The 19,574-nt window shown below is 36.6% G+C and overlaps 1 protein-coding gene and 1 long non-coding RNA gene across 2 annotated transcripts in view; one reads left to right on the plus strand and one right to left on the minus strand.

The window, feature by feature from the left end:
- The window catches only part of ADGRL3 (adhesion G protein-coupled receptor L3), a 482,854-nt gene that overhangs the window by 181,729 nt on the left and 281,551 nt on the right, over positions 1–19,574 (minus strand). The window lies entirely within an intron of this gene.
- Positions 543–3,455, plus strand: LOC103672761. The gene is made up of 3 exons (XR_571246.1): positions 543–602; positions 1,857–1,957; positions 3,323–3,455. It is a non-coding gene; the product is annotated as an uncharacterized LOC103672761 (long non-coding RNA).

The raw sequence follows: 19,574 nt of genomic DNA on the forward strand, positions 1-19,574 counted from the left end.
AGAGTTATCTGAGGGCTCTGACATTTCTTTCCCCTTGGTTTAAACCTAATGAGAGAGAATTCATGGGAGCTCCGTATGTGTGCTTCAGAGTTTGGGGACAAAGCAGAGAAAGAAAGACCAAGAGGCATCAGAAATTAGCTGTAATTCTACTCTCAAGATGAAAACAAGGCTCCATGCGTTTCTCAGGGACCAAGAGGGGAAGGGGCTGTCCTGGAAGCAAAGGGTGACTTTTTGGAGGTGAAAAGTGCTATCTAGATTCCCAGGGGCATAAGGAGGAAGTGTGAGTGGCCATCCAGCTGGAACATGCATCATTCATTTTCACAGGAAGCATAGTCAAATATTTTCCATTGGGGCCATTTGGCTTTCAAAAATCTGCCCTAGCCAGAGATTGACTTTATGCGTCTTCCTAAGAGAGACCTATTTTGGAAAGACATTTCCTGTGCCTTTGCTCCCCTTCCCCCCTCCCCTCCCACACTTAAGCATCTAGGAGCTAACTGGTGGTGGTGGTGGGGGGAGACAAGTTAAGTGAACAAAATGGAGAGAAAGCCTCTAAGAACCCATTTTACATGGCAAGCTGCCCACCTACAGCACTGAAGAGAGGGGTAAGTTCTGAAGAAAGTTTACTGCAAATGAAGTTCAGAAATATTGCTACATATGGAACTACACATTGAATTTTAAAAACTGTATTATTCTTGGAAATAAAAGTTATGATCGTGGAGCAAAGGTAGCTATAGGGGCAGGGAAAGCATATGGCAGGATTAGAATAAAGGTGTTGTACGACTGGACTTGGAATCCTTACTTAATGTGGTAATACAGTCCAGTTGATTATTCTGGTAGATTGAAATACTGAGCCACAGCCTTTCAGACACCCATGGTGTTTTAAAAATCCCGTCTTGGGTACTAAAGGCTCCAAGTTGATAGGAAGTGAATGACTAATGATTTTTTGAAGCTACTGAGAGCTGATATTTAGGTCTTTCTTTCTTTCTTTCTTTCTTTCTTTCTTTCTTTCTTTCTTTCTTTCTTTTTCTTCTGTTATGTAGCTTTGGTTGTAGGATGGGGATGGGAGGCAACTGCTAATTTCTTAATAGATATAGTTATTAGTCAACCAACATATCTCAGATACTCTGATCTAGAGAAAACGAACTATAAAAATAATGATCCACAGTATCAATGATATGTCAAAAAGCAAAACAGAACAAAAATCACATCAAGAAATAATCACTATAAAAAGAAATGTTAATATTAGTGCCTTGACCAATCTTCCTCTATGTGAAATTTCTTTTAAATAGCTAAAATGTATTAGCAAATTTATTATTTATTTTCATTAAGAAAAAAAAAGAGATTCTCTTCAAAAATAGTCTAGGAGTTCAGTGGATCTCAGTAGGGACAACGGTGTCTCTTAAGGGATATTTGGCAATATTTAGAGATATTTTTGGTTGTAAGAACTGGGAGGGAGGCATGATATCCAGTGGATAGAGGACAATGATATTCCACAATGTTCAAGATAGCCCATTAGAACAAAGAATTATCCTGCCCCATATGTCAAAATGCCAAGTGGGTATCTGCCCAAAGTGTTGAGGTTGAGAAACCCCGAAGTACGCAAGAGGGAGGAAAAACATGGACATATGCTTTTTGGACCAATTGTTGCCATCAAATTAAATGTGTGTGTGTGTGTGTGTGTGTGTGTATCTTTCAGGGATACCTGACAAGTCTACCTGTTAGCTGTAGTGGAAAAATGTCAGATCAGTAAAAAAAAAAAAAAAAAAAAATTATCCTACATTCTACAACTAATAAAAACTAATTCCCACTTTGCTCTCTGTGTTGAATATGTGTTGTCTTTGCTTTCCTCTTCTTAGGTAAGCATTGCAATTTTGCTTTGAGAATCTACCTGTCCTGCTCATGTGCCTACAAACTTATAGAATGCCATGAAGATGCCCTCCCCTTCACTGGTCCAGAGGTGGGTCTGTGAGTCAAACTAGACTCAGCTAGATGTTCTGGAAATCTGAATCTTGGGTGAAGTGATATTAGGGTACAAGACAGTTACACTTAGGCCTTGAAGAAAAAAAAAATCATTCACTTCTATTTTGTTTTGTTTTCCCTTGGATGGTTTTAAGTTTCTCATTTAAAATATTCACTTAATTCTTAAGACCAAAAATTGTTTTGTTTCTGCCTTCTTTAAATCAACCTTGTTCAGTGAGATATAGGTAAAATACTTAGCTAATTACAAACATTTATACATAAATAATACCTCCTACATTTTTTTCTTTTTAAATATCTTCTATAGTCTCTCCTAACAGTCTAAAAATCACTAATTTCTGCATCATTATTTAGATATTTGGGCCATTCTGGATCAAAGTAACATGTGGATGTCTTCTAAACAAAACCACAAAATACAATTAAAAGAAACATTATGTACTATGCTTCTGATTATTGCATTTTATTTCAACGCTTTCACAATTTTATGTTTTTCCGACCTGTTCCTTTTGTCTTTGTGACACTATTCACAGAACCCTCTCAGTTCAATAAATGTAATATTTTTTTTCCCAGTCAGTTCAACACCAGCTTCAAAAGAATCCTTAAGTAAGATTCATTTTTTTTTTGCTCCAGTTTCTGCTGGTGACCTTAGCTTTATTTGGTGCCTCATCACTATAAAGTTATTCTAACCACAAATAAAAGGGAATAGGAGATCAGAATTCCAACCCTCTAAAGCTAGAATTATTAGAGTTTCTGCACATGTTTTAGGCAGTAAATGATGGTCACAATAACCTCTAAAGGCTTGGCTTTCTGGTGAGCTCAGTTTAACATAAGTGTCTGATACTCCAGTGCTTTCAAAATGTTCAAATCAAATGGAAGGTAAGGAAGAACCAGGATTTTATGCTGGACATGCCAATATTTACTGAGACTCATGGAAGTCCTTTTGCACTGAAGAGAAAACTAGTTAGTTTGCCTTCTTGCTCTGATAGTTTGAATTCAGCGGGGAATTCATTATTGGCTTGGAGAAGTTATCTCTATAGATCAATTTTTAATACCTCTTGCCAATTTACTGATAAATTAGAATACATGACAATCATTCATGAGTAAATTGATTTGAAAACAAGATCCAAACTTATTGTTAAGTTTTTAAAACTAAGGACTTTAACTCAGTAAGCGAATTTTCAAGGATAAAATACATCCTGTAACGGCTTAGTGTTGACCATCTTTCACTTAAATATATTGATACTATTTTCAAGGTTTTGATGACAATCTAACTATTAGTCATATAAAATACACTTTGTAATAAAGTATGTCTATATACCAACACTCTCCCTTTGTTCTCTTGCAGAGCTAGATGTTCAGAAAAATCTATGCAGAGCAAACCTTCACATGGACAACTGCAACATAGTGTTTCATCCCAAACACCTGTTAGAGCATAATTAAAATAATTTAGAGGTAAAAATCAGTCTTTTTGAAAACGATGTCACATAAAAATCAATGTTTCTGAAATGCTGCATGTAGATTTCAATGGTTTCAAACTATGTCCTCATGTTGTCAGTGAGGTTTTGTGTCTTTGTTGCAAATAATAAATTACTACCGGAAGTTACAAAATATCTTCTTTCCTCCTACAACTAATGTGATATATTTGTAAGACTTGTGTTAAGTGATGTTTGCAAATAAGGTAATTTTCCGTGCACTTATGTGCTTGCGTGTATACTGCTACTAACATAAAATATCTACTTTAGCTCACTTCCCTAAAAGAGGTAGGGGGTGGAATTACCAAGAAAAGATATATCCAGACACTGTGCAGTAGAATGTTTCCTTGTCAATGATGTATTGGTCTGTGTTAGTGAGTTCAGGATATCATGTATATTGCAGAATGCCAGAACCGGAAAGGGTCATACTGTTCATCTGGTTCCAACTGCCTTCTCAGAGAGGAGTCCACAATACTTAAGCGTCAAAGCTGGACTGAAAAATACCAGTTTCTGAAATCCAGGTCCTGTGTTTTTTTGCTTTGTGTTTTTGTGGGGTGTGTGTGTATGTGTGTGTGTGTGTGTGTGTGTGTGTGTGTGTGTGTGTGGTTTTTTTTTTTTTTTTTTTTTTTTTTGGTCTATGCCACTGTTTCCCCAATCTACTGAATCAGGATCATTTTGGTGACGAAACCCAGGAAGCTGAATTTAGTCTGATTTAACCCCCCGCCAAATGGTTTGGATACACTGCTGGGATGAGGACTGCTAACCTGGTAGTTGTGCCAGACCAGTGTTTCTCAGACTTTAGCAAACAAAAGAACTGCCTGGGGAGCTTGTTTAAACAGTTTCCTGGGTCACCTCCCAATGCTTCTGATTTAGTCAGTCTGGGATACAGTATGTGAATTTGTAGTTCTAACAAGCTCCCAGGGGAGCCTACTGCCACTGGTCCAGGGATCACACTCTGAATTGCTCTGCTGTGAAGAGCAAGACCCTTAGTACATGCAAAGACTTGGGGCAATGGCTTCTCCAAGGTAGTGCTGGCAGTGGTGCTACACATAACACCAAGGGCTGAGGGTGAGGGTACATCAGTAGGCTTTGTTTTTACCCACGGCCAGATTCCTCGACATCCTATCATAGGCCAGTCTCCTTCTCTTTTAACCCACATTTGACAATGCCAACAAACAACTCTAGTAAAAAGTGGGTCAGGGCAGCTGAAACATGCAAATGCCTGTGGGTTGGCTGATCCAGACTCTGGCCTGACATAGTTACAGCTCTGCTCCATAGTTTCCATCTCTGGTGCAGACTGTATTTTGCACAATAGTATTTTCTTCCCAGCGCTCCATATGATCTTGCCATAGACAAACCAAATTGTCCTGGTTTTCCTGGTATTTCCCAGTTTTAAAACTGACAGGGTTATATCACGGCAACTCCCTAGGTCCTGGGGAAACCAAGAGGGTTGGCCACTCTACTTTGCCATTTCCCAATCTAAAATGAGAGTCTAATTCATTTCCCTTGAATCTTAGCTGTCTGTCCTTAATGAATGTCTTGCACCAATAAAATATTCGTGATGTTACATGACTTGCAAGTCAAGGTCAGGAAAGGGTACGTGGCTTCTATTGTTCTCTTGGAACACCTGTTGTCTAGAGGCTTTAATTGGGGCACTCTCTTTCAGAAAACAAAGGCCATGCTGAGAGAAGTCGATTCTACATAGAAACACCATTAGATACTCCAGTTGTCAGTTTCCAGCGGGTGTGGCCTTCAAGTAACCAAGCTCCAGCAGTAGACATGTGAATGAAGAAGCTTCCAGATGGCTCCACCTCAGTCATTCAAGCCATCTCTAGTATTCAAGTCTTCTCAACCAAGACCACAAATATTGTAGAGGCACATGCAAACCAATTCTACCGTGCCCTGCGTGAAGTGCTGACCCCAGAATTCATGAGCAGAATACAATGATAGGTTGTGCTAGTATATTTGGGGTAGTTTATTATGTACCAGCAGGTAACCACAATCCCATCCAATCCAAAAGGTATCATCCTCATTTCTACTGAGACTTGGTTCTGTGAAGGTTGTTGCTCAAGCACGCAGCTTCTCCGTTGCATTTAATCTCCCATCCCTTTGATTCCTTGATTTAATGTAATTCAATGCTCTAGTCTTTCAGAACTCTTTTCTAAATACTAATAGCACTAACTATTCACTAGGCATTACCCTAAATCAATAACCTATATTATTTTCTGTCATCCTCACAACACCCTGTGATGCTATTAGCCCCATTTCACAGACACCCCAGAGAAGATCTTACAGGCTCTGGATTCTAAATTCAAATATGTGCCTCATTCCAAAGTCTTTGATTTTAACAATCATTTTGACGATCACCTTTCCCTAGTCCTTCCCTGGTAATCCTGAAACTGGTTTTCTTAATTGGACCTATGGTTTTTTAAAACAAGTGGATATAATTGCCCTTCTACACTTCCTATTTCAAAATCGTGTCTTCTGGTACAAAACAGCACCCTACATACTCACTATTCTAGGAAATAGATTTTAATATTTCAGATGTAGAAATGCTTTCCAATTGGATACAATGTGATGAGTGATTTAACACAGTGATATTTGGCAGCTTGGCTCAGGGAAGAAAGCAAAGATTAGACCAAACATAGTTCTTATCTTGGCTTTATCACTTTCTATTGCAGGATAAGTTACTTTACACTTGCTGACGCTTAGTTTTCTTATTTGTAATAGAAGGATGATGATAGTGATAACAACTACCTTGTGATATTGTGATGATTATTAAATGAGAAGATACATAGTGCCCCAAAAAGTAGTTGCCACATGACATGCGCTCTCATGTTAGCTATTAATAACAAGAAGGGGCTCTGAGAGACAACTGTGCTGGAATGGAGCATTTCAGTGGCAACTCTTAGCCCCAGCACCCAGGGGAAGTACCGCAGATGGAACAGAGTGGATGAGAAGATTTGTATGATGTTGGCATCGACAAAGGGGCCCAGATATTGGCATCAGTGCACTGTATGGATGCCAGCATCATAAAAGTCTCTGCTCCACCCAGATTCAGAGAGATAAAAGGATTAGTTGGCAGCTGCTGTTATCCTATCTATGCTTGTGGGCAAATTTGTTCATTTTCCGACCAGTAACGCAAATAATTCCACATTTCATTCCAAATCTGATAATTTGATTTTGGAAATGCCAGTAAGTAAAGGGGTATAAGTTTATCTCCATATTGTTAAGGAAAAAGACAAAAGAAAGGAGGAGAGAATGGGACTGTTGTTCAGGTTAGTTGTTCCAACTTAGATGCTGAGAAGGAAGCGCACACACACACACATACACACATGCACAATATGCACACATACCAGACCACAACACACACATATACCACACCCACTACACCAGCCCACCTCCCCACTACTGTGTTTCTTACTGTGTTTCTTAACTTGGAGCTGCATATTGGAAGGTACCTGATTTTAAAAATTAAATGCCCTGCCACCTCCATCCTACTGATTCAAAACTCTCCGCAAGTAATTCTGAAGTATACCCAGTAGCTAATAATTTTGTTTCAAAAACCATGAAAATGAGACTATATTCCTCTAACTCAGACAAGCATCAGGAAAAGATAATGTCATTTATTTCTTTAACATAAATAATCTGGCACTAACTTGCCTACCTTAAAATTGGTTTCAGTGATGAGATAACTGGCTGCCTTTAGTGGATGCCTCTTTACTGAAAATAATGCCACTTTCATACTACATACTGTAGAAACAGATGATTATCACAGATCCCTAGTCCCAGTTATGTCCCTGCATTTAATCAGAACTAAATTATAATATTTTCTAATAGCACTTTTAAGTTTTTTGACCTTTGAATTTCTTCTATGTCTTACAAAACTGCATTAGGTTACTGGTGTTTCTATGCCATTCTTTTCAACAACTTAAAAATTGAAAAGAAAAAAATGGTATTGAGAAGAGATAGAGTTTGGTTTACTAAAACTTAATGATTAGGGACTTAATCATTTTTAAACATTGAAAAACTATGAAAAACAAACCAAAACACTTAACACTATCGCTGATTTGATCTGCAAATTATTTCAAAGATCACGAGAATTTTATTTAGTTTCCTTTCTGCTTATCTAGTTAGTAGGGGAAAAAAAACCACACAGCCCACAACTTCAGGTGTTAAATCCAACAGCTGTAACTACTCACAATCCATCCTTTAGACATTTTTCAAACACCTCTATTGCGGATGGTACACAGAGCACTGAAAAATACACGAAAGAACGACCCCGGAAGTGTGACAGTATTGTAGATATACACATATTTTATAAAGTTAATATATTTATAAAATAATGATGATGGAATTATCCATTAAACGGGTTTGTTTTACTTCCCAAATCTGTTTTATTGATTCTTACCCCTTAAATTCTAGTGGTTACTTAGCCATGTCCCAGAGAGACTCTCTCAGTCCATGGTGAGATGGTAGTCACAACCATCGCTTGAGATGGGTCCTTCCATGCTGATAACAAATCCATTCCTTTTTCTAGGCCATACTTCCTTTTGTTATTGCTTTAAGATTTTTATTTATTTATTTGAAAGACAGAGAGAGAGCATGAGCAGGAAGGGAAGGGAGAAGTGGGCTTCCTGCTGAGTAGGGAGCCCGATGTGGGGCTTGATCCCATGACCCTGGGATCATGACCTGAGCTGAAGGCAGACGCTTAACAGACTGAACTACCTAGGTCTCCTTAGGCCATACTTCTTTGTTGATCCAGGGTCACCCAATTAAGGACCCTGGGTCAAATCTGCCACACTGTCTGTTATTGTACAGTCCTTGAGTACAGAATACTTTTTTTCATCTTTTAATAATTGAAAAAAGAAAAGAATACTTCAAGACATGTGAGAAGGATATAAAATTTCAAATTTTAGTGTTCATAAAGTTAGAGTGGAATGCGGCCCCACTCATTTGTTTACATATTTCCATGGCTGCTTCCCAGCTATAAAAACAGAACAGAGTAACTGTGATGGAGACCTCATATATAGCCTTCAACGACTAAAATATTTACCATCTGGTTCCTTACAGTAAAAGTTTGCCAACTGCTGCTCTAGATCATTTTATTTAATGCCCTTTGGGCATGCTATCCCTGAGTCCCATAGGTAGCTCAAACTCAATAGGCTGAAACTTAATTATCTTTCCTCACAAACCAAAGTCTGTGCCTTTCAATAACGAAGTCATTTGTGACATCTATACTCTTACCACTTACCATGGATCAAGTTCCAAGTGATTCTGTCTCATTGAACTTTCTCACATTTGCCTTCCTCCCTATCGTTATTGCTAAAAACCTTCATTCAGACCTCTCACGTGGACTATTAAAACAGTCATTTAACACTTTCTCAGTTGTCTACAATCTCATCCCCCTCTAAAGTTTTTCTCATCTTCCTGTCCCATCACATTTGAGGGCTGTTGTAATGATACTCCTAGGTATATTATTCCATCGTAGTGGAGGAAATTAGTAGTGTTTGGGTGGTAGGGAGATAAAATACAGCCCCAAGACATTCTGATAGGCAAGCCACCCTCATTGTCCTTGATAAATAGCTGCTAGAATGATTTGATCACATTATTACCTTATTTAAAATTCTAGCCAGCCTTAAAATCTCCATTATAAATTAGAATATGTATTTCCAGGATTTTCTCTTACAGAAAAAAGGTTCTCTTATAGAATCTCTACTTCCAGCATGATTGAGAAATTCTCAAACACTAGCAGTTGCCTAAATTTGACATGCAGCTTCAAGACACCGTCTATCCAACTCTTTTGGAATGGTGAAATATACCTACACACCAGATCCACCTGTTTGCAAAGCTTTTTCCAGCTGCCCCTATCCTCTGGAATTGATGACTCCTTCAATGCTCTCAATGGACCCAGACATATATTTTACTTAATTTCTCTTATTGATTATATGCCCTTGTCCTTTACTAGATTATAACCTTCTTGACATTAGGGACTAACTTTGTATCCCCAGAACCTAGCAATTGGTAAGCATTCGAGAAATGTTGGCTGAGAAAATAAAGGAATTATATTTACCATCTTTCAGATAACAAGTAAGTATTCTTCTCTTCACTGATAGCTCATAACCCTCATAGAACTACTTCAAATTATTTAAAATGGGTTATTAAAGTCCCAGTCGTGCCTTTTATTGGTAACAAGTTGTTGATATCTAAATCTGACATGATATTTTCAGCAGTCCCAGGAAATTTTTAAAAGTGAAAAATAATCTTTATCAATATTCCCCACTGATATTTCTACATTCTTTATTGATGGTCAGTTCACTCACTAAACAATGTCTCTTAAATCAGGACTCTTATCTGTTGAAAGCAAACAAATACCATATACTTTTTATAGTTTTTTTTCTGGATTTGAATGGTTCCAGAAAATATTCTTCCATACAAAAACTGAGTCAGTTCTATAAATGTGAGATGTTGGTCTTATAATTTTACTTATTTTCTTTTTAATTATCTTTTTACTCCACAATAAAAGAAAAAAAACCTGGGATCTAGTTTATTACATAAAAGCTGTAAAGATAACTTTGCAACTGCATTCCTATATGCACAGCACTCAGTTTCCCCTATTTTTTTTTTTTTTAAGATTTTATTTATTTATTTGACAGGGAGAGACAGCGAGAGAGGGAACACAAGCAAGGGGAGTGTGACAGGGAGAAGCAGGCTTCTTGCCAAGCAGGGAGCCTGATGCAGGGCTCGATCCCAGAACCCTGGGATCATGACATGAGCTGAAGGCAGATGCTTAATGGCTGAGCCATCCAGGCGCCCCAGTTTCCCCTATTTTTAACATCTTACACTACTATTGCACACTTGTCCCAACCGATAAACCATGTATGCTGGAGATGTTAACTAGAATGTGGTATCAGTGGTATACAGAAATTCATCATTATGTTATACACCTGAAACTGATGTAATGTTATACGTCAACTATACTTAAAAAATTCCCACCAATATTAAGAAATTATTATTAAATAAATGCCACTGTTCATTTGAATTTCATTAGTTTTTCTCTAATGTCTTTTTTCCATTCCAGGATCCCATCCAGGAAATCACGTTACATTACTTGTCATATTTCCTTAGCTTCCTCTGGACTGTGACACTTTTTACCCTTTTCTTGTTCTTAAAGATGTTAACAATGATCAATGCTAACATCATCATTGATAATCATATCATATCAAGTGTCTATACTATTAACATGTCTCATCGATGATGATGTTAGCATTGACCATCTGACTGAGGTAGTGTTTCCCAAGTTTCTCCTCTGTCAATTTACTTCTTGGTTTTTGTTTTTGTTTTCCTTCTTACATACTGTATTCTTTGGTAGCAAGTTTTTAGGTGTAACCCACACTAAAGGTGTGGCAATTAAGCTCCATCTCATTCAAGGGGCAGTATCTACACAAATTATTTGGAATTCTTTTCCACAGATTTGTCTCTTCCCTCCATGTATTTATTTCTTCAATAGTTTATCTGTAGCACTATGGACACACAGATATTTATTTTATTCTCTATGATGTGATCCGATGCTACATTATTTAATATGTTGCACAAATTGTTTCCATTGTGGCCATGGAAGCAGTTTTGGGTTGTTTGCTTTCTTCTCTTTGACATATTCCCATCATTTTATTTTTTGAGCACTTCCTTACTTTCAGGTGCTACAAGATTCTCCAGGTTCGTTTTCATATTTCATATTTCATATTTCCTGCTCAGACATTTTTCCAAGGAGTCTAGTTCCTTTTTTTGGGAGAATTCTATTAGAAACCAAGACGTGGGTGCTGGATGGTTTCTTTTATGTTTTATTTTGGTGTCAATTTTGTAAGGAGGGTATTGGCCAGTCAAATTTCAGGATGCCCTCCATTACAATTCCATCACTTCTTCTAATGAATATGAATATAATATTCACATACATATGTATTTCTACAAATGAAGAGGCAATAAATTGCCAGATATGCTGGCTTATAAATATGCAAAGATAGATGATTTCTCAGAAAATAAACCAAACCATATCTAAAAATGATAACTGTAATACATCAACATCCATAACTACTCAAAAAGTTAGATATACTTTCAATGTCAAGCAACAGATCTCTTAAGTACAGGCTACAGAAGAGGCTGTAAATAAAACCCATTATGTGCCTTATAGGTCATACTTTCCAAATCTGGCTTTCCCTTGGTGAGCTTTACAAATAACCTATCCCTTGGGACTGAGGATCCTGGACAATAAGAATAAGTCTCAAATATTCTCAATTTAAGGCATGCAGATCGCGTGAAGAGAGAACTGCTTCAGCAGGTGGGTCAGAGGCAGAGGACACAAACATGGTTCTTTAGTGTCTCTAGGAGAGAAATGTTTTCCAACATAGTTAAAAGTAATAATAATACTTTATAGACAGAGAGTGTTTTTACATTATTCTAAGTATTTTCATAGCCATTATGTCAAAGCCAAAACTGAAATTATGCAGTAAAATATAAGAAAATTAGCAAATGATGCAGCAGTAAACACACTGTGAAAGCTTACTGATGGTTTGGGAGAGAAAAATATAATAATGATATTCTACTCTCCTCAGAAATCAAACCATGGTGTAATAAAAAAATAGATTTGGTCTTGTCACCAGTACCTGGCTCAGAGCTCCTAAAACCCTTGGAGTTCTTTGAATGGTAAGTGTGTCTTTTGTTATGCATAAAAACTCTCTAGCATACCTGAGTTTATGCTAATGAGGTGACTCAGGGTGGGGATCCCAGATACTTTTCGGAGGGAGATACTTAACAGAAAGACCAAACACATGATTAGAGGGTATAAGTTTTAGTCTCTTCCACCGACCTCCTGCGAGGAGAGTAGGGTCTGGAACTGGGTCGTAAAAACTCTTGAACAACAAGATTCGAGAGCTTCTGGGTTAGTAAACTCATTGATATGCCAGGAGAACTGTAGACTCAGAGAGGCCATGGAAGCTCTGAGGAACACTACCACCCTCTGCCCTCCCTCCCCCCGTACATTGCCTTATAAAACTCTTCCATTTGGCTGTTCCTGAGTTGTACCCTTTATATTAAAGCTGTGATCAAACTAGAGAACTTTCTTGAGTTGAGGGTTCTTTGATTTATTTTAGCTAATTAGTGAACTTGAGGTAGGGGAGGGAGTCATAGGAACTCCTGAATTTATATTCAGAAGGGCAGACATGTGGGTAGCCTGGGCACCCACTTATGCCTGGTGTTTGAAGTAGGAACAGTCTTCTTGGACTATGTGGTCTACTCCTATCTGGGAGTCAGTATCAGAATTGAACTGAATTGTTGGACACCCAGTTGGTATCAGAAAACACCATATATGAACAATATGGATACGGACCTTAAACAAATGACAATATTTATTAAACACACAACATTTAGTCCCAAAACGTTCTTTAATTCCAGACTTTCTTTCCTTAGTGCCTTCAGTACAGTAGTAGGAAAAACAAATAAAAACAAACAAAAGAACTATTGCTATCATTTTGAAATTACAACTGAGAACTTCTTGATTTGTTTTGTTTTTTTTTGACATAATACTGGGACTGGTAGTTTAAATATGTTTTTAGTCAAAAGAAGGAAATAGCAAACTGAGAGAGAAACACTAGGAATACTTTAAAAAAAAACAGATTAAAAAGAAAAAATACGATCATGGGGATACAGATCACTGGCCACTTAGAGAAGAGACAACACAGTTAGGATGTGACAGAATTTTAAACTTTAAGTGGAATGTTAAAATACTGCATTCTTCCAAACTCCGAGAATTTGAGGGGGGGGCATTTTATAAATAAATATAAAAGCAGGAAATAAATCATGAGGAAGGTCTGAAAAGACAGCACAGGTAACTGTCTACAATAGTGGCTCCCAAATGCCAGCCCAGGAACACATACCAATCCATCTCAGTTTTTTTTTTTTTTTTATCAGAACGCAAAACAATATCTTTATTCTGAGATTATGACCTTTATTCTCCCTTTCCTCATCGAGGAAGGGTCTAATATAGGGTTTAATAGATTCTTTCTTCTTATGAAATGATGCCAATAATGGTTTTATATAATGCTAATAGAATATAATAGAATATAATATGAACATATATAATTAATGTCCTTAGCAAAAAAAAAAAAAGTTATCAATCTTGTGTTTCTTATCCATTTTTTAATGTATTCTTTTTTTTTTTTTTTTTTAAAGCAGGGACATGGAGCCCAATGTGGGGCTTGAACTAATGACCCTGAGATCAAGAGTCAGGATGCTTAACCAACTAAGCCACCTAGGTGTCCCTACATAGTCATGTTTTTATTTGATTAAGTTTTACTAGTACAAGAAGTCTCCTTTAGGGATGTTAGGGCATGCAATTGTTAGGATAGTTTGGGTGAGTTGTGCCAAGGATAATAACAGATTAAGAAGCAAGGCTAGAACATAGAGCTGGATTAAAAAAAAAAAATCTGGCGGTATTTATCACTGAAAAGCAATGCATTTAACCCACTTCTTGAAGTTAGTTAAGAACAGGCAAATCTCAGTGAGGACTGTTGATGGCTGTGCTCATTACTGATTGGGGAGAACAGGTTACTGCCACAAGAAGATGCAATCGTGACTCTAATGAGGGTGGGGACCTAACAAGAAAGCTGTGAAGGTGATTAAGAGGATACTTGTTCAATTTTTGCATTAAAAATCATCGCCATTCCAATGAGAGAAATTAACTCATTGTTTAGTAGATATTAGACTGCACACATATGACGTCTATGTTAGTCCAATTTGGCTTATTGCTTTTGTTTGCTTCACTCATCTTGTGAAAATCCTTTGAGGGCATTAATACTTGTTAAATAAATATTAAAAACCTTAAGGCAAGGGATTTCCATAAGTTCACTTATTAGCTTTGCAATTTGGGACAAATTACCATACTCTCTGGGCTTCAGTTATTCTTTGCCTGTAAAACAGGGACAAATAGTGCCTACCAGATAAAGTTGCTTTAAGAATATGAAAACAGAGTACTTAACAAAAAGTGCATACAGTACGGCCTGGCATATGATGCATGCTTAATAAATATTAGTAACACAGGTCGGCAATCTAGTAGTAGCGTTAGGGCCAGGATCAGAGGAATAAACGGGCTGTGATTATAAAAGTTTCCTAAAATGTTTCTTAACAAAGCAAATTCTGTTCCACTACCACAATCCTAAAGAGTCAGAATCTCTGAGATGGGCACTGGAATCTGCATACCAGGTAATTCTTACGAATATTAGAACATGAAAACCACCAGGTCCTTAAATAGAGGCTAGTTTACATTTATTCTATGTGTTTACATTTCTTTAAAAAATATTAATTGCTTGAGGCAATCAATGAGAACTAAGAGAGTCCAGACCATACACATGGTGCCATTAAGAACAGGAGTGCAGAGAAGGATAAGGCGCTGACAGAGTCACCCTTCTTGGGCACAAAATAAGTTTCTTCAACAGCCAATAGCTGGTGATGAGCAAGAGAGGGGAGTGAGATGTATCTTTTAATTCTTTTGTGAAAAAAAAAATACCTACCTGGTAATTCTAAACATTTTGAGACTTGACTCAAAGATTTTCCATATTTAATTTTATATATTCTAACTAAATGCACTAAACAGACTAAACTATGACATCTGTATACCAAAAAGAGGGTTTTTTTAATGACACTGAAGGATGCATCAATGCAATATCTATGCTCACTAAGCAGAGTTTAGAGAAGCAGAGTTTAGAAAGACAAATTTCCACTGGTTTTTAATCTCAAAAAAAGAAAAAAAATGTTCTAACAAGTAAATGAAAACAGTAATATGGTCACCCTCAAATTTGTTATTTTCCATCCTGGAAGCCTCCCAATATGTAAACTTTAAGATCTAAACTTTAAATTGCTTTGGAAAAACTTAAATGCTAACAATATATATTCTAGCTGTGACCTTCTTTTCTCCATAAACACATACATAACTACATAATCGGTTCCGGACGAACTAAAAGCTATGCTGATCGTTTTTTCTAGGTATATGGCAAAACAAGTCTTTACTATATTGTACGCTGACAATGTCACTGAAGATTTAAAAGGTAAATCTATTGCACCCATTATTTTCTGCCAAAAACACATAAATTGTTTCACATGTCATTGAAGAGATTTATATCTCAAAAACAACAACAAAAACTCTTTGAAATATAATTTCAGGGAACACCAGTCTAGAGTGATATTCTTTTTTTTAAGATTTATTTTTTTATTTGAGAGAGAGAGACCTAGCACGAGCAGGGATAGGGGCAGAGGGAGAGGGAGAAAGAAGCAGACTCCCCACTGAGCAGGGAGCCCAATGTGGGGCTTGATCTCACCAACCTGAGATCATGACCTGAGCCAAAATCAAGAGTCGGATGCTTACCAACAGAGCCACCCAGGCATCCTTAGAGTGATATTCTTATGAAAATTTCTACCAGAGTTACTCTGTACAACTGTCCCCTAGAAATGACACTCAAATGCATTGAATCAAGAACCTGAGTTTATTATTCACATTACAGGTACTTAATAAATGCCCTTGAAAACCCTTTCTGAGTTCTACATCTTTGCTCCCTTAAGTTACTACTAAAGATTTTCATAATTTCTCTGCGTAGTATGACTTTCAGATAAATCACTCTATTTAAAAAGAAACAGATAAAAGACTTGGATATTAAAGCAATATATGTGATAAAAATAGTAGATAAAGAAGATAGAATTACATCTTTTAGAATAACAGATATGAAACATTTAATTCAAATTTCCTTTTTTTATGTTGAATGATTAAAAATGTCATTGACTCACTTTTTAATTCACTTTCATTATTAAGAAATTGCTTTTTCTTTTCAGAAAGGTAATGCTGTTGGGGGAGATGATTCCATTTGAGGATGGAATTTTCTAATAGTAGTATATCTTGATAGTAAGTGATTTATAATTTTGCTTTATCTGAAGTTATTTTTTGTCTTTTCTCCTTTGTTGCACTATATTTAAATTTTCACTTAACTACAGCCTTTTGTAACATGGAAGAATTTTAATGCTGCTAAAAAGAAGTAATAGCCCTGCCCAAATAGATTATTCATCTTAAGTATAAAATGCTGAAAAAAAATACGTCTAGAGAGTTTCCAGAGTAATGTTCTTATGTTGACATTTTATCTGTCATTAACAATATGATTTTCCTTCATAGTCTGAAAATCCTTGGCCTAGAACAAAAGAAAGCAAAGGGATCTAAAATGGATCAGGACTATTTACTTAATTACTCAAGTTACCTAAGTTTATCATCTCACGAGAATGGTAAGAGAAGCTAAGTCTGATATTAACCCATTCTAATCTTTTTATTTCACTGACGGTAAGTATGTAGTAAGTGGAATAATAGTATTTAAAACTAGAACAAGAAACTTGATTCTTTAATTTTTCTAGGATTCAGTGTCTATACATGTAGAATGGAAGAAAAAAAAATAACTCAGAACTAGTGTGAGTACGAAAGGAGATAACAAACATAAGGTGCCTAGCTGAGTGCATATGGTCCACGGCATGTCCTCAATAAATACTAGCAAATGTGAACTGACCATCACAATGAGTTAAAGAATTCTTCTACTCATCGTTTTCATTAAGACCTGTATCAGGTGACAGAGATGACAGGACATACATGTACTAGGAATTACAGATTCTCATGCCCACAATCGGAGAAAGCAGGAAAACAAAATCATGCTGAAAATCTGCCTGAATATGCGATATCATGCCATAGAACTCGAGTGAATATTTTTAAGTCAATCTGTTTTGCAAAAGCATTGTTTACATGTAATGTGTTTATACTTAAAATACCCAAGGCAATGTTTACTGGAATATGAAAATATTTTAAGCAGTCCTCAAATTAGGAATAAACTGAATGTGTTTGGTTATGTTGATTGCATTTTCTCTTTGCTTGTAAGAACTGAAGTCACAGCTGGCATTTAGATATTAAATGAATGCAATATCTATAAGAAAGAGTTGGAAATTTAACCTAAAGAGAATTAAAATCAGAGACAAGAAACAGAAGATACAGAACTATCTCTGCAAGCTACATACAACTTCTATATAAAATGGATAAAAAGACCCTCCGAAAGTGCTGCAGAGACTGTTTCATGAGTCACAGAACAGTTGATAAGCCAGCTTGTGCCCAGTGAATGAAGAGAGATTCAGGTTTTGAACCACATCCCACAAAAATTATATAAAACATCACTGTCATCACAGAAAAGTACAAAACACATTGGAATCTATCTTAACAACAGCGAGAGCTTCAGCACTAAGTGAAGCTGGGTCATAAAAGGAACAGACAGCATTTAGAAGTTTGTGCCCTAAGGAAGCAATTCTGCATTGGTAATGCAACCCTAAAAAAAAAAAAAAAAAAAAAAAAAAAAAAAAAAAAAAAAAAAAAAATCATTGGATTTAAAGTGAAATTTGAGCATCTCTATGAACAGACTGGAGCTTTTATAAATTGTTGTAAGGGCCCTAATAAAGAAAGTGACATCCCACGACAGGTTATTGTGAGAGATGAAAAAAAAAATAAAGATAAAACAATCAATAGAATTTACAGCAGACAAAAAAGAAATCCAGATCGGCTTAAAATGAATAATTCTTTTAAAACAGTGGCTAAAGACACTTCACTAGAAGAAAACTGGTTATTACTATCATTAACTTCACTGTGTATTGCCAAGAGCGTAACTTATTAAAATGCTTATACTGTACTTCCTCTTTATGCAAGCTGACTCAGTAATTATGAACTCCTTAGTTTCATAAAGCATGTCTCTAAATAGTGGTATGGAAAGAGATGTGAATAGGCTGGAGCTCTCCTCACTGCCTTCCGCCATGATTCAGATACCTCTGACATCAGCAGCATGTCTCAGAAAATCCTCAGTGTATTTTAATTTCACTATTATTTGTGTATAGGAGGATTGCTAGAACAGATAGAAGTCAAAGGATGCTAAATGAAGCCTTTTAGCAAGTTTGGTCATTTAATAAATTTTTCCTTGAATGAGGTAATACTATTAAAATTATCTACCTAGAACTAAGAACTACTATTATCTCATTACCAAAACTAGATTATAATTTACAGGATTGAATTTAAGATATATGGTGCTATAGGCTGCAATGTGTCTTCCAAAAAGAGCTTCGTTAAAGTCATAAAGCTGGTACCTGTGAGTGTGACCTTACTTGAAAACAGCATCTTGTCAGATATAATCAAGATAAGATGGGGTCATACTGGAGTAGGGTGGGCCCTAAATCCAATATGAATGGGATCCAGAGAAAGAGACACACAGAAGGAAGATAGCCATGTGAAGGCAGAGCCAGAGTTTGGAATTATGCTGACATAAGCCATGGAACTCGTGAGGCTACCAGAAGCTTGAAGAAGAAAGGAAGGATCTTTCCCTAAAGACTTTGGAGAGATCGTGGTCCAGCTGATATCTTGATTTTGAACTTCTAGCCTCCAGAGCTATGGAGAGAATAAATTTTTATTGTTTGAAGCCATTAAGCTATGTACTGATTTGAGATAGCAACCCTAGGAAACTAATACGTATGGTTTCAGAATTAGAAGTAAGAATCAGGGGCGCCTGGGTGACACAGCGTTTAAGCGTCTGCCTTCGGCTCAGGGCGTGATCCCAGCGTTATGGGATCGAGCCCCACATCAGGCTCTTCTGCTATGAGCCTGCTTCTTCCTCTCCCACTCCCACTGCTTGTGTTCCCTCTCTCGCTGTCTGTCTCTATCTCTGTCGAATAAATAAATAAAATCTTTAAAAAAAAAAAAAGAAGTAAGAATCAGTATAATTCAATACCAAAAATAAGACTGGTTTAATATAAAATTTTAGATACATGATTTAATAAAAACATTCTACCTTTCTTCTATCACTATTTAAATATATGTACCTTTTTCATTTAATGAAAATTCCTACCTGATGCTTTTTTTTTTAAAGATTTTATTTTTAAGTAATCTCTATTCCCAATGTGGGACTTGAACCCACAACCCTGAGATCAAGAGTCACATGCTTCTCAGACTGAGCCAGCCAGGCACCCCCCCCCCCCGCCAAATTGGGACTTTTAAGCAACAGAGTTCAATGATAAAAATTT

The sequence above is a fragment of the Ursus maritimus genome, unplaced genomic scaffold (assembly GCF_017311325.1).
Source record: "Ursus maritimus isolate PB19 unplaced genomic scaffold, ASM1731132v1 scaffold_8, whole genome shotgun sequence".
NCBI classification, from domain to species: domain Eukaryota; kingdom Metazoa; phylum Chordata; class Mammalia; order Carnivora; family Ursidae; genus Ursus; species Ursus maritimus.